This window comes from Mustela lutreola, chromosome 7 (assembly GCF_030435805.1).
Source record: "Mustela lutreola isolate mMusLut2 chromosome 7, mMusLut2.pri, whole genome shotgun sequence".
NCBI lineage: Eukaryota > Metazoa > Chordata > Mammalia > Carnivora > Mustelidae > Mustela > Mustela lutreola.
Genome location: NC_081296.1, coordinates 70,774,729 through 70,789,753, shown reverse-complemented (window position 1 = coordinate 70,789,753; position 15,025 = coordinate 70,774,729). Strand labels below are relative to the sequence as shown.

Below are 15,025 nucleotides of genomic sequence, written 5' to 3'. Positions count from 1 at the left end.
AGAGAGAGGGAGAAGCAGGTTCCCCTCTGAACAGAGAGCCCAATGTGGGGCTCGATCCCAGGACCCCGAGATCATGACCCGAGCTGAAGGCAGAGGCTTAACCCACTGAGCCACCCAGGTCCCCCATCCTGTAAGTTTTGATGCATTATGTTTCCATTTTAATTTCTTTCAATATATTTTTTTACTTCCCTTTTGACCTCATCTTTGACCCACTGGTCATGCTACCACATGAATTAGTGAACTTTCCAGTTTTCCTCCTGTTAGTAATTTCTGATTTCATACTATTGTGATAAGAAAAGATACCTGGGGGGCGCCTGGGGGGCTCAGTGTTAACCCACTCAGCTTCTGCCTTCGGCTCAGGTCATGATCTCAGGGTCCTGGGATCAAGTCCTGCATCAATCTCTCTGCCCCCCACACCGACCACCGCCTGCCTCTCTGCCTGCTTGTGATCTCTCTCTCTGTCAAATAAATAAAATCTTAAAAAAAAAAAAAAAGATACTTGGCACACTTTCAATATTTATGAGTTTGCTGAGAGTCATCATGATCTATCCTGGAGAATGTTCCAGGTGTGCTTGAGGTGAATATGTATTCTGCTGCCATTGGATGGATTGTTCTCTGTATGTCTGTTAGGTCCACTTGGTCTAAAGAATAGCCAAGTCTAATGTTTCCTTACTGATTTTCTGTCTGGATCATCTATCCATTGTTGAAAGTGGGATATTGAAGTCCGCTATTATTATTGTATTGTCGTCTATTACTCCCTTCAGATCTGAGCATTTGTTTAATATATTTAGGTGTTCCAATGTTAGGTGCATATATATTCACAACTGTTATATACTCTTGATGAATTGGCCCTTTTAAGATTATATGATGATGTTCTTTGTCTCTTGTTACAGTTTTTGACTTAAAGTCTGTTTTTTCTGATGTAAGTATAGCTACCTCTGCTGTCTTTTCATTTCTACTTGCATGAAATAACCCTTTTTCACCCTTCATTTTGAGTCTGTATGTGTTCCTAAAGCTGAAATGAATCTCTTGTAGGCAGGATGTAATTGAGTCATGTTTTTTAATCTATGTGGCCACTCTGTGCCTTTTGATTAGAACATTCAATCCATTTACATTTGAAGTAATTATTGATAAGTAAGGAATTAGTATTGCCATTTTTTTCATTGTTTTCTGGCTGTTTTGTAGTTTCTTTGTTCCTTCTTTTCTCTCTTACTGTCTTCCTTCATGAATTGATGATTTTCCATTGTGGTATACTTTCGTTTCCTTCTTTTTGTCTTGTATGTATCACCTATAGGTTTTTGTTCTATGGTTACCCTAAGGCTCACTTGAAACATCCTGTAGATATTATAGTCTATTTATTTTGAACTACTAACATCTTCAACTGTATACCAAAAAAACTACCCTTTTATCACACTCCTACCACATTTTTGTTTCCTATTTTACACATTTTTATATTGTGTATCCATTAATAAGTTATTATAGCTATAGCTATTTTTAATACTTTTGCTCCTCAAGCTTTATATTAGTTAAGTGGTAAACACACCACTATATTACAATATTAGAGTATTCTCAATCTGACTGTATCCTTGTCTTTACCAGTATGTTATTTCTTTTCTTTTTGAAGTTTTTATTTATTTGTTTGAGAGATAGTGACAGAGCGAACAAAAGAGAGCACGAGAGGTGAGGAGAGGGAGAAGCAGGCTCCCTGCAATACGGGGCTCCATCCCAGGACCCCAAGATCATGACCTGAGCTGAAGGCAGACACTAAGCTGATTGAGCCACCCAGGCACTTCTGTGTTGTTTATTTTCACATGTTTGATGTTACTAGTTAGCATCTTTTTGTTTCAGCTTGAGGAACTCTTTCAGCATTTCTGGTAAGGCAAATCCAGTGATGCTGAACACCCTCCAGTGGCACCAGGTCTGGCAGCCATGGTGACTTGTCAGCTCAGGCCACTGGGGGCTGTCCCATCAACTGCATGCTCCTTATCAAGTGCCCATTGCTCACCCGGCTCTTTCCTTCCTGGTAAGGGGAACCCTTTCTAGCTTGGGAGTTCCCTCTTGGTGCTAAACAGTGCTGGCAGGGGCCATGGGTTGATGTAACAAAACAATGCTGTTCTTCCTTCCCTTTTTGTGTGGTTGTTCTCAAACTTTTTGTTTAACTGCACTGCTGAAGTTTATCAAGTGGACTCCAGAGCTCTCCAGCGCTGTTTTTATTTGTGGGTAACTATCTAATTGTTGATCTTTAAGGAGAGATGGAGGGATTTCCTACTCCGCCATCCTGGTAATGTCACTCACAAATGTATGCTGTTTTAAGCTGCCAAGTTTGTGGTAATTTATTACAGCAACCATAGTAAATGAATACAGCTGGGCATTATTCTAAAGGCTTTCTATGTATTATTTCATCCAACTCTCACCTTTTCCCATCTCCTCATTAATCATAGAGAGGTGTGTTAGTAGGTTGGCCCCATCCTCAGTTGGCCCCACCACACATCCTGTCCCCATCTTAAACTTCATTCATCAGGCTTTAATCTTTTTTTTTTTTTTTTTAGAGATTTTATTTATTTATTTGACAGACAGAGACCACAAGTAGGCAGAGAAGCAGGCAGAGAGAGAGGGGAAGCAGGCTTCCCACTGAGCAGAGAGCCCGATGCAGGGTTTGATCCCAGGACCGGAGATCATGACCGGAGCCAAAGGCAGAGGCTTTACCCCACTGAGCCACCCAGGCACCCATTTCTTTCTTTCCTTATTTTTATTCATTTATTTATTTTTTGCATGGTGATTTCTGATGGCAGATTTAGGGTTGCATGCTGGCTTTGCCTTGAGTAACCTCTCTGTTCCCCAGTTTCTTCATCTATAGAAAATAGAATGATATCTATTTGCAGGATTGTTAGAAAGGACTAAATGATACAAGTGAAAGTGTCCTGGACATCTCAATTGTTATGACTGGCATGCTCACAGCCCTTGCTGGGAGAGAACTTGAACAGCCAGCCACAGTTGGTCAGACCACGTGTGGGTGCCTGATACCCCAAAGTCAGCCAGATTCGCAGGCGGATCAGATACTAATGATGCAGTTCAGTGGAGAAAGTTCTGTCTAAACAGTAAGATAACCTCAGGTTGCTCTCTGGAGCCTGAAATGGAAAGTAAAGAGGGAATCAGGCAATTAGGGATAAGAACTAAAGCTAAAAAGATGTTGAGAAGGAAGAGGTGGGGCCAAAAGCAAGTTGTAATTGTTAAAATTCATGAAAGGAAACCTTTGTTTAGAAAGGTGTGGAGATTATAAAAAATAAAAATTTTTTTTAAAAATGAACTAATAAAAAAAAAAAAAAAAGGTGTGGAGAGGCCAGCAGAAGGAGTTCTCACACCTGGCTACTCCTTGTGAATTGCAGACCCTACAGGTAGGGACAGGCCTTGCAGGTGTGTATTTCTTCACTATCCCAGCAGGAGGGAGAAAGGTTTTCCTCCTCCCCAGGCAACATCCTAGCTGGTGAGACTGTCACAACTTCAACCAATGAAAAGCCACTATACTTTGAGCTCCCAGTTTACTTCAATGGACTTTTTGTTTATAATGGCCCTTCCCAATTCCCCCTTGCCCCCCCCCCCCCCCCGGTAAAAAAAAGGGTTCTTTGTTGTCTGGATTTGCCTACGGTTTGCTATAGCCTCCTTCTGGAATTGCAGTTCTCTGCTCTTCCCAAATAAACCCATTTTTGCTGGCAAAATAACGGCAGTTTTATTTTTAAGGCTAACATAATTCTTGAGTAGGGCTCAGTTGTTGAGGAAACAGAAACTATGAGTATGCAAATGTAGGGAGGTCAAGATAAAAGTGATAGGATGGATGCTAAGAAAGCCAGAAGTGGGGAACTCCCCCAATAAGCAGAGTCTCAGCCAAGTCACAAAAATGGCAGAACAGAAGAGTGAAGACCCATTCACTTCTGCCTAGTGCCTAGTGCCATCTTTGATTCAGAAAAGCTCCTAATCTTGGATTTCACAATTTGTCAATCTTCCTTATTGCCACATGCCATCTTTTTTTTTTTTTAATTTTTATTTATTTATTTGACAGAGAGAGATCACAAGTAGGCAGAGAGGCAGGCAGAGAGAGAGAGAGGAGGAAGCAGACTCCCTGCCAAGCAGAGAGCCCGATGCGGGACTCGATCCCAGGATCCTGAGATCATGACCTGAGCCGAAGGCAGCGGCTTAACCCACTGAGCCACCCAGGCGCCCTGCCACATGCCATCTTAAAACGAAGTCCTATTACTTGAGTTTGTCAATGGATCCTTATTTTACACAAAAGAGTTTAATTAAAACAAAAAGAATCCAAGTGGTAGTTCTGTCTCACTTTTAAATGGATCTTGAAACAGTGGGGCATAATAGAGGCAGAAGAAGATTACTGGCAAAGGAAATATCAAGAGTCGAGGCTTGGAGCTGAGAGAACATAAAGATATCAGTGGCTGGGCACAGTCTCAGAGCAATGGTCAGGGGGTTGTGATCTCTCACAAAGGGTAAGGGCAGTAGGGCTGAGAAGGATAGTTGGGAACCTAGATGCCCAACATGGGCAACTTAACTGTGTTACCAGTGGCTGGAGCTCCTTCTTCGAAGCTTTGTTATTCTCACACCTAGGGTTTTGTCTTAGTAATACGTATCATTTTTAACATCTTAAAGAACCATCAACAATTTGTTATATATCCTCCCAGGAAAAAATTATACTAACTTGATTAATGATCAAAAACCAGATGCTACCAAATCTGTCCCTTACCTTTGCTATTTAAGAGCTGTTTGTGTCCTCAAGGAAGCTGCTTGAAAGAAACACAGAAAACAAACCAACTCCCTGTCACATATATCCTCGTGGCCTGAGTCATAAGGAAATGCAGATGGGACAGAACCAGGTTTCCTATCTGTGGGCTGACTCTGCCCAGCCCAGACTCAAGTGATGATGACGGAAGTCCTTGGGAGTTTGAATATAGGTCAGGGCCGGTAAATACCACTGAGCCTGGGTCCTGATTCAGTATCGGAATCCATTTCCTTCAGGTGTTTTCCAAATTTTCCAGGCTCTCTAAACCTGAGGAACAGCCTTTAGAACAGTGGTGTCCAGTGGAAGTATAATGCAACCCCTATATCTAATTTAAACTTGTGCAGTTTTCATGCAATAAAAGTGAAAAGACATGGGTGAAATTAATTTTAATAATATATTTTATTTAACCCAGTATATCCAGAATATTATTTTAAACATGCAAGCAATATCAAAACTAATTTTTTTGGTCCTGTCTTCACAATCTGGGGCATTTTTTTACACATACATACATCTCAGTTCAGACTGACCGCATTTTTTTTTTAAAGATTTTATTTATTTATTTGTTTAAGAGAGAGAGCATGTGCACACAAGTAGGGGTGGGGGTATGGGCAGAGAGGAGAGAGAATCCCAAGCAGACTCCACACTGAGCAGAGAATCCAACGTGGAACTGGATCCCACAACCCTGAGATCATGACCTAAGCTGCCTGAGCTGAAATCAAGAGTCAGATGCTTTAACTGAACCACCCCGGCACACCCAGACTAGCCACATTTTAAAGTGCTCTATACCTCCATCTGGTATAGATGGTGGCTATGTATTAGACAGCACAGGTCTAGAGGTACTTGACTTGCTTCCTCCTTCCCACTCTACCTCCCACTCCCATCAGATGCAGGGATTTGAGGGGTGGGCCAGGAGTTCAGAGGCCTTGTTGTCATGCCAATGCCGTAAGTTCACTAGGAAAAACCAAGTCGCTCTTCTTCTGAACCATCCTCACCTATTCCAATATGCCTCTCCTTTCCCTTCCTGAAGTCAAGGGCTAGTGCTCTCACAGAATGTGGTCTATGTTATAGGATTCTATTTCATTTTGCTTTACACTCCATTGTTATGTTTCAGACTCCCCAACTGGATTACAAAGGTCTTAAAGGCATTTGTCCCACTCCTAGTCATCTCTTTTTGCAACACCTAGTCATCCACAAATGAATAATTGTTGAATAAATGAATGACTCCTTACAGAGAGAGAAGTATGTTTACTTCTGAGAAAGTATACTGAGAAGTATGTTTACTCACTTCTTACAGAGAGAGAAGTATGTTTACAGGTAAACATGTATTATGGAAGCCTTTGTTTTATCTGACACCCCTAGGTCCATACAGCCTGTTTCCTCATCAACAGTGAAGCCAATCAGGGCACTGTCAGTCCCAGCCTAGAAACTGGGGGGAATACTTGTCTTTGTCATCCGGATCTCAGGCACACAGACTCAGTTCAACAAATAGTTCCTGAACAACTCCCATGCCCCAGGCATCGTGCTGGGTACTCTGGGAGGTGCACAAATGAGTAACAAATACCCTTGCCCTCAAGTCCCTAACTAGTACAGGGCCTTTGACAGGCCTACACAAATAATTATAATTTTAGGTTGAGTAACCTCGGGGCTATAAGGGGAATAAAGAGGCCAGGTAGGAGAGGGGCAAGAAGAGGGACTCTCAACAGAGGCTTCATTCAGACCTATCCTTGAGATGATGCTTGAGGCTAGGACAGGATTTGGACAAGTGGGAACGGAAGGAGGGAAACAAACAGCTTTTAGAAATCTGACAAATGAGGAAGAAACACAATACAGAGGAGGTGTGGTGAAGAGACTCCTTAGGACAAGGAAATGAGAGCAACCACAAAGATAAGAGCAGGGTGGAAGAAAGCACGGCAGAGTAGGGGAGGAGCAAATCTCAGGAGAGCCATGAGGACTCCAGACCTGGAAGGCACCCTTGTTGAAGACAATGCCCGAAAGAAGGGCTCGGGGAGTGAAGCGGGGAATTCCAAAAGGAAGTGAGATGGGTTTATGTCATACACTCCTGGTGGCAGAAGCAGGGACCAGAGAAATAAAATCCCTCTGATCAAGGAAAGTGGACTCCCCTAAATATGTTAAACAACCTCATTTGAGCAGAGTCCCAGAGTGACAGGGAAAGGATGAAAAGAGATGAGATAAGCTGGAAAGAACTTTACATAACTAACACAGGAGATGTGGGCAATATTTGGTCTAGCCAGTACCGCGTGCCCTAGAGATCACAGGAGCAGTCGGCACGCCAAGTCAGACATCAGCCTGGGAAATCAGCCCCTGGTGGGGGAATGAAAGCAGATTGGAAATAGCAGGTGACTAGGTTATAGTATAAATTACAAGTTGGGATAGCCTTTCCCAATCACTGAAGTCGGGATTCTCGCCTGGAGGTGTGTAGGTAGTAATCTACACATACAAAGGTTGTATCTGCAGCAACGGAAAAATTCCAAGACTGGCATTTGTACACTGGAATAGGTGTACAAAAGGAAATCAGAATCTGATTTAAGAAGAAGACTGATTTACTTTCTGTTTTATTTTTGAATTTCAGATGCATCTGTTGCCTCTAAACACTTATTTCTGAGAAAAGACAGACCAGACTGTGCTCCACCTTTCAGAGCATGCATACAAGGGTGCCTAAAGAACATACGTTTGTGTACTCAGTGACACACACCCAAAGCTGTAATGGAGACTAATAATTGCTAGCATATATTGAGCGTGTGGTAACTGCTAGGCCATGTGCAAAGTGCTTTTACAGGTATTATCTCATTTAGTCTTCACAATATTACCTATGACAGGGGCGTCTGGGTAGCTTGGTCAGTTAGGTATCAGACTTTTGGTTTTGCCTCTGGGGGGTGAGGGGAGATCGTCGTGACATTGAGCCCTCTGTCAGGCTCTGCACTTAGCAGAGTCTGCTTGGGATTCTCTCTTCCTCTTCCTCTGCCCCTCCCTGCCCACCTCCCATCACAGGTAAATAAATAAATAGATCTTTTTTTAAAAAAACAATATTACCTATGACATTATGTTACTATCTTCATTTCTCAGGGAGATAGGTTACATGACTTGCTAAGATCACAATGCTAGCAACCTATGGGGCTGTAAGAAGCTTTTTATATTATAAATCCATTTTTTTTAATAGTTATAAGGCTCTTCAGATTTCCTTTTTTTGTATCAGTTTTAGTAAGATATATTTCCTAAGAATTTAGACAGTTCATTTAAACCTCCAAACTTATTGGCATGAATCTGGTCAAAAAATTTTATTAAAAATAATTTAGCATCTGAGGGCTGCCTGGGTGGTTCGGTTGGTTAAGTGTCTGCTGTTGGCTCAGGTCATGATCCCAGCTTCCTGGGATTGAGTCCCACATGGCGTCCCCTGCTCAGTGGGGAGCCTGCTTCTCCCTCTGCCTGCTGCTCCCTTTGCTCATGCTTGCTCTCTCTCTCTCACATACACACAAATAAATAAATAAAATCTTTAAAAAACAATTTAGGATCTGAGATGTATTCCTCTTTTCATTTCTGATATTCATTACAAATACTTCTTTTTCTTGACTAGTCTTACCAGAGATACATCCATTATATTAGTCTTTTCAAAGAAACAATCTCTTGATTTGTTGTCCCTTTCTATTATAAATTTGTTTCCTATTTCATTAATTTCTCCTCTTATCTACATTATTTCCACTATTAGGTTTTTTTGGTAAATTTCCCCCCTACTTTCTTGAGATGGATGCTTATTAGCTCATTGATTTTTAGTCTTTATTCTTTTTTTTTAAAAAAAAAGATTTTATTTATTTATTTGACAGAGAGAGATCACACGTAGGCAGAGAAGCAGGTGGGACGGAGGGCGGAGCAGGCTCCCTGCTGAACAGAGAGCCCGATGCGGGGCTCAATCCCAGGACCCTGAGACCATGACCTGGGCAGAAGGCAGAGGCTCAACCTACTGAGCCACCCAGGCACCCGTTTAGTCTCTATTCTTATCTCCAGTATCTATTTAAGACTACACAGTTTCCTCAAGTACGGCTTTGGCAGTATACCACTACTTTTTTTTTTTTTTTAAGATTTTATTTATTTATTTGACAGACAGAGATGACAAGTAGGCAGAGAGGCAGGTGGGGGCTGAGGGAAGCAGACTTCCTGCTGAGCAGAGAGCCTGATGTGGGGTTTGATCCCAGGACCCCGGTATCATGACCTGAGCTGAAGGCAGAGGCTTTAACCCACTGAGCCACCCAGGCACCCCTCCCACCACTTTTTTATTTTATTATCACTTAGTTTAAAATATTTTATAATTTCCATCATGATTTTTTTAATGCATGGGTTTTTTAGAAGGATATATTTTAATATTTAGATATGGGGATTTTCTAGTTATTATTTTTTATTGATTTCTTGCCTAGTTGTACTGTGGTTAGAGAACGCACTTCAAATATATTAGTTCTTTGAAATTTGTTGAGACTTGCTTTATGACCCAGTATATGGTCCGTAACAGATAATACTTTCCAAAGATGGCCACAAACATCTTCAATGCCTCATGCTCTTTTGCTATGTGACTATGCAGCTTCCTCATTAAGAAGGGGGACATCTAGGTTTCCATCCCCTGGAATCTCAGCAGAATTCCAAGATAACCAAGAAAAAATAGCCTTACATCTTTTGCTCCCAGCTTCTTGGATGATGGCTTCCATGTAAGAAATGACTACCCTGAGGCCGCCAGGCTTGAAAGACTTGAGCCATGTGGAGAGACTGTGGAGGATGAGATATCTTGAGAAGAGAAGGCAAGGCCAAGGAGGACCCAGGTGCCAGCACATGTGACTAGTCATCCTGGCTATCTAGTCAAGACTTCAGATGACTCTAGTCTCAGTTGTTTCTGACTGCAGTCACACTGGAGACTCTAAGTGAAAACTACCCAGCTGAGCCCAATCTACAGAACCTTGAGAGATAATAAATTGCTATGTTTAAGCTCTACATTTATGGGTTATTTGTAATGCAAGAATAGTTCTCCAGAACATGGTCAATTTATTTAAATATTCTGTGCGTGTTTTTTTAACTGACAATTATAATTGTTGGGTGTGGTGTTCTGTATGTATCAATTAAGCCACGTTCACTAGTTTGTTTATCTAAATCTATATCCTTAATGATTTGGTTTGCTTTCTGTGAATCACTGGGAGATATATTAAAAATCTCTCACTATAATTCTATATTTGCCTATTTCTCCTCTTATTTGAATTAAATTATTTGGTTTTTGTAAATTACAGGAAAGAATACAGAGCATCTTAACTCTATTTCATTCCTCCATATCCAGTAACCCCAAGTTGAGTTTAGAAAGTACTAAATATGCTAGTAATAATACTAGATATGATAGTATATTTTAGATATGTTAGTATGATACTAGAATATGCTAGTAGTAATAATAGTAATGAAACTATGTAACTTTTTCTTTTTTTTTCTTTAAGATTTTATTTATTTATTTGACAGAGAGATAGAGAGCACAAGTAGGCAGAGCAGCATGGCAGAGGGAGAGGGAGAAGCAGGCTCTCCACTGAGCAGGGGGCCTGACATGGGGCTCAATCCCAGCACTCTAGGATCATGACCTGAGTTGTAGGCAGCTGCCTAACCGACTGAGTCACCCAGGTGCCCCTATATAACATTTTCACTGAGCACTTATTAAGTGCCAGTCGTTGCCCTAAGTACTTTACCTGAAGTACTTCCTTAAGCCTCACAATTTCCCTATGATTTTGGCATTATGATTCCCATTTAACATAGACAGGTTAAGTAACTGGTCTAAGATCACTCAACTAGATAAGCACTATATTGGAATTTAAAACAAGACAGTCTGACTCTGCTCTTAGCCACTCCCTTATACTGCTACTGAGATGTGATGCCCTCTCTAGGCCAGAAGATATGAGCCCAGGTGTCATTTATGAGCATGTTTGCTTTGACATACTGCAGCATGCAAAGTAAAACAAACAAACAAACAAAAAATAGCTAAGGTACCCCAGGAAAGATTTATATATTTTAATAAATTGTTAATAGCTTCAAGTGGGTTCTTCTGGTATATATTAGTAGCAGGATGATAGATATGGCAGTGGGCCACTAGATCTTTCATTTGAGTATTTCAGGGAATTACTCATACTAAATAGAAATTTGTGCTAAATAGTATTTCTGGGAATAATTTATACCTAGTAAAATATTATAGACTCATAGGTCTGGAAGGTCCCTTAGAGAGCAATTATTTTAGACCACTTATTTATAGTATTAACAATCATTATCTTTGAAGGTAGCATTTTAAGGGACTTTTAATATTATTTATATGTTGTTTAATTTTTCATAAGAACACATCACACATAATTAGAAAAATAAAATGGTTATTCCTGCTAAGAGAATTCGTAGGGGAACGAATAGTCTTTTCAACAAATGGTATTGCAACAACTAGATATCCACATGAAAAAGAATGACTTTGTGGGGCTCCTGGGTGGCTCAGTTGGTTAAGCAACTGCCTTTGGCTCGGGTCATGATCCCAGGGTCCTGGGATCAAGTACCACATTGGGCTCCTCCTCCTCTGTGGGGAGCATTCTTCTCTCCCTCTGATGCTCCCCCTGCTTGTGTTCTCTCTCTCTCTCTGTCAAATAAATAAAATAAAAAGAGTGAATTTATACTCCTACCTTATACCATATACAAAAATTAACTCAAAATGAATCCCAGACCTAAATGTAAGAATTAAAACTATAAAAGTCTTAGAAGGGGGATGCCTAGGTGGCTCAGTCCATTAAGTGGCTGCCTTTAGCTTGGGTCATAATCCCAGGGTCCTGGGATCAAGTCCTGCATTGGGTTCTTTACACAGTAGTGAGCCTGCTTCTCTCTCTGCCTGCCTGTCCCCCTGCTTGTGCTCCCTCTCTGTCTGTCTCTCTCTCTCTGACAAATAAATAAATAAAATCTTATTTTAAAAAGCCTTAGAAGAAAACATAGCCTAAGTCTTCATGATCTTGGGTTAGGCAAAGACTTCTTAGATATAAAACCAAAAGAAAGATATAAAAACTGGACTTCATCAAAATTAAAAACTGTTGTGTTGCAAACAATGCCATCAAGGCAGTGAAAGAAAACCCACAGAATGGGAGAAAATATTTATAAATCATATCTGTGATAAGGCACTTACATCCAGAATATATATATATATAAACTACTACAACTCAATAATAAAAAGACAACCTAAACTAAGGTGAAATCTGTAACTGGCCCCAGATACAGAGGACAAGGAAAGGCTGAAGAAAGAGGCAGACCACTCCAGATTGGTAGGTGATAGTTTAATAAGCAAGGGCACTTACATACAAGGCTTGTCTTGGGCAGTTGCAAGATGGATAGATATCTGCACACACCCACCAGAATCTTAAACATTTATATAGAGGCTTTAACTGAGTTAAATTGAATATATATTGGCCAGATGGTCTTAACACCATATTGCTCTCCTCAAGTCTGCACCCTTTAAAATGGCTCTCACTGTGGGAAACAGTGGGCAGAACACACATTTCAGGGACATGGGAAGGGATGAGGAGCTTCCAATTGCCTGGGTCCAAATTGCAGGTTAATCAGTGGTCACATCCTCTTGATGACCTCGTCTAACAGACATTTCTCCAAAGAAGATATAAAAATAGTCAATAAGTATGTGAAAAAAATGGTCAACATCATTAGCCATAAGGGAAATGCAAATCAAAACCACAATGAGATAACAATTCACACCCACTTGGATGGCTATATATATTAAAAAAAAAAAAAAAAAACAGGTAATAACAAATGTTAGTGAGGATGTGGGCAAATTGGAACCCTCATACATTGCTGGTGGATGAATGATGCAGCCACTTTGGAAAGCAGTTTGGCAGTCTTCAAAATGTTAAACGTAGTTGCCATGTGATACAGCAATTCCACTTTCATATACCAAAGGGAAACCAATTCCACTTTCATATACCAAAGAGAAACAGAAACATACATTCACAAAAAACTTGTGCACTAAATGTTCATAGCACCATTATTCATAATAGCTAAAAAGTAGAAATAACTTGTGTCCATCAATTGATGAACAGATAAATAAAATGTAGTATCTTCCAAACAATGGAATGCTACTTGGCAATAAAAAAGAAAAGAAGTACTGATACATGATAGAACATGGATCAACTCTGAATATGTTATGCTCAGTGAAAGAAGCTTGTCATCAAAGAGCATGTTATATGATTCTGTACATATACAATGTCCAGAATGGGCAAATCTATGGAGACAGAAAGTAGATGAGTAGTTGCCTAGGGCTGGGGGGGGGGGAGGGGGCATGGGCAGTGACTACTAGTGGGTTTCTTTTGGGGGTGAACATGTTCTAAATCAGACTGTGGTGGTAGTTGCACAATTCTGTTTTGATACTAAAAACCATTTTAATGGTTTTATGGGTGAATTATATATAATGGGTGAATTTTATGGTATATGATTATAGCTTAATAAAGCTATTAAAAAGAAAAAATGGCTATTCCATTAAATTGCTGCAATATGATTTGTGGTGGGTTCCTGGGTAGCTCACTCAGTTATGTACCTGCTTTTGGCTCAGGTCCTGATCCCAGGGTCCTGGGACCTAGCATTGAGCCTGGTTGGACTCCCTGATCAGCCTGGAGTTTGCTTCTTCCTCTTGATCTGCCCCTCCCCCTGCTTGTGCTCTCTCTTGGACTCTCTCCCTCTCTCTCTCTCTCATGAACAAATAAAATCTTTTATAAATAAATAAAATTATTTAAGGTGCCATTCTATTCATTCATTATTAAACAGTTTATTTTTAGTTTTTCACATTGCTTAGTGTAACCAAACACTCCATGTGAAAGAACCGTTTTTTACTAAAACTACTACAAAACATTATAATAGAGAGGTGATATCCCTAAGGTCACCTACATGTTTTCAACATCATAAATCTGTCAACACTTTACAGGTGTAAAGAACTAGTATCTTCCACACAATTCTTTCCCATACAATAAGGTCAGTGGCCTGTCCTTAAGCCTCAATTCAAATTACTCTAGCAGCAAGAGACATGAAAATATACTCCCTTAAACAAAACAGAAGTTTATTTCTCTGTCACATAAAAGTCAACCCAGGGCTGAGATGGCAGATATCTCTCCAATGACCTCTGGATCCCAGGCTCCTGTCACAGGTCCCAGGCACAGTCTACTGCTCTGTCAATCATAGGGTATAGTTCTTGCTGTTACAGTTCATCCAAGCAACAACATGAAAGAAACAGAAAGAGCAGGGGTGGAAGCAAAGGGGACCAAGTGTATGTGCCAAAGGTCTTTAACAAAAGTTCCCAGATGCCCTTTCTGCTGTGCACTGATTGACCAAAACATTGTGATAGAGCCATACTTAACTTCAAGTGAGACCGAGAATATGGTCTTTATCCCAGGTACCATGTACCCAGGTAGAAATTAGGGGTTTTATCATCATGAGAGAAAGGAAAACACACATTCAGAAAACTCACAGACTCTCCCAGTAACTCGTAATTTAACTGTCACAAAACCCCATCAAAATCTAGAGAAAAGTAATCTGGTCACAAAAGATGAAAGAATTAAGATGAACTAAGAACTATACACTAAATTAAGCAGTATGAGGAATAACTATGACTAATAGTGAAAAGCATCAGAGGAGACATGTCTGCAAAAGGGTAGAGAAATAACCAAAAGTTCTAAAATGGGATGAGTATTTTTATAAGATGGGAGCCAGAGGCACTATCAGTCAGATACACTAGGCAAATAAAAAGTGGCTTAAATGAACAATAAGTAAAATCTCACTTCCTTTCAGGTCCCATTAAGACCATCAATTTTTATCAAAACACTTTATTTTTGCCGCTTTTATTTGTTCATATGTTTCCAATTCCAAAGGGCTTACATTATCAACTGATTTTTTTTTTTTTTTTTGCTTCTGGTAGTATTTCAAGGATATGCATTGTACCTAGTCTTCTCTACACTCCTAAAGATGTAATTAATTTTCCTTAGAAATCACTGTGGTTGTAGTTTTTTATTTACTATATTAACACTATCAGAAAAATATTGAACATTCCCAGAAATCACAGTGTACACAACTTAATGTAAATTTACTTAGTCCTTTTAATCATTAATTTAAGATCCACAGACATGCTTGGTTTCTATGTAAGAAACAATGTGACTGAGGTAAAGTGTTCAGGAGAGATAACATTTAATA

General features: G+C 40.1%; 1 long non-coding RNA gene across 2 annotated transcripts in view; it reads left to right on the top strand.

Annotated features, from left to right (window-relative positions):
- LOC131836226 (uncharacterized) overlaps positions 1-15,025 on the top strand; it is an 80,043-nt gene that overhangs the window by 12,550 nt on the left and 52,468 nt on the right. The window lies entirely within an intron of this gene.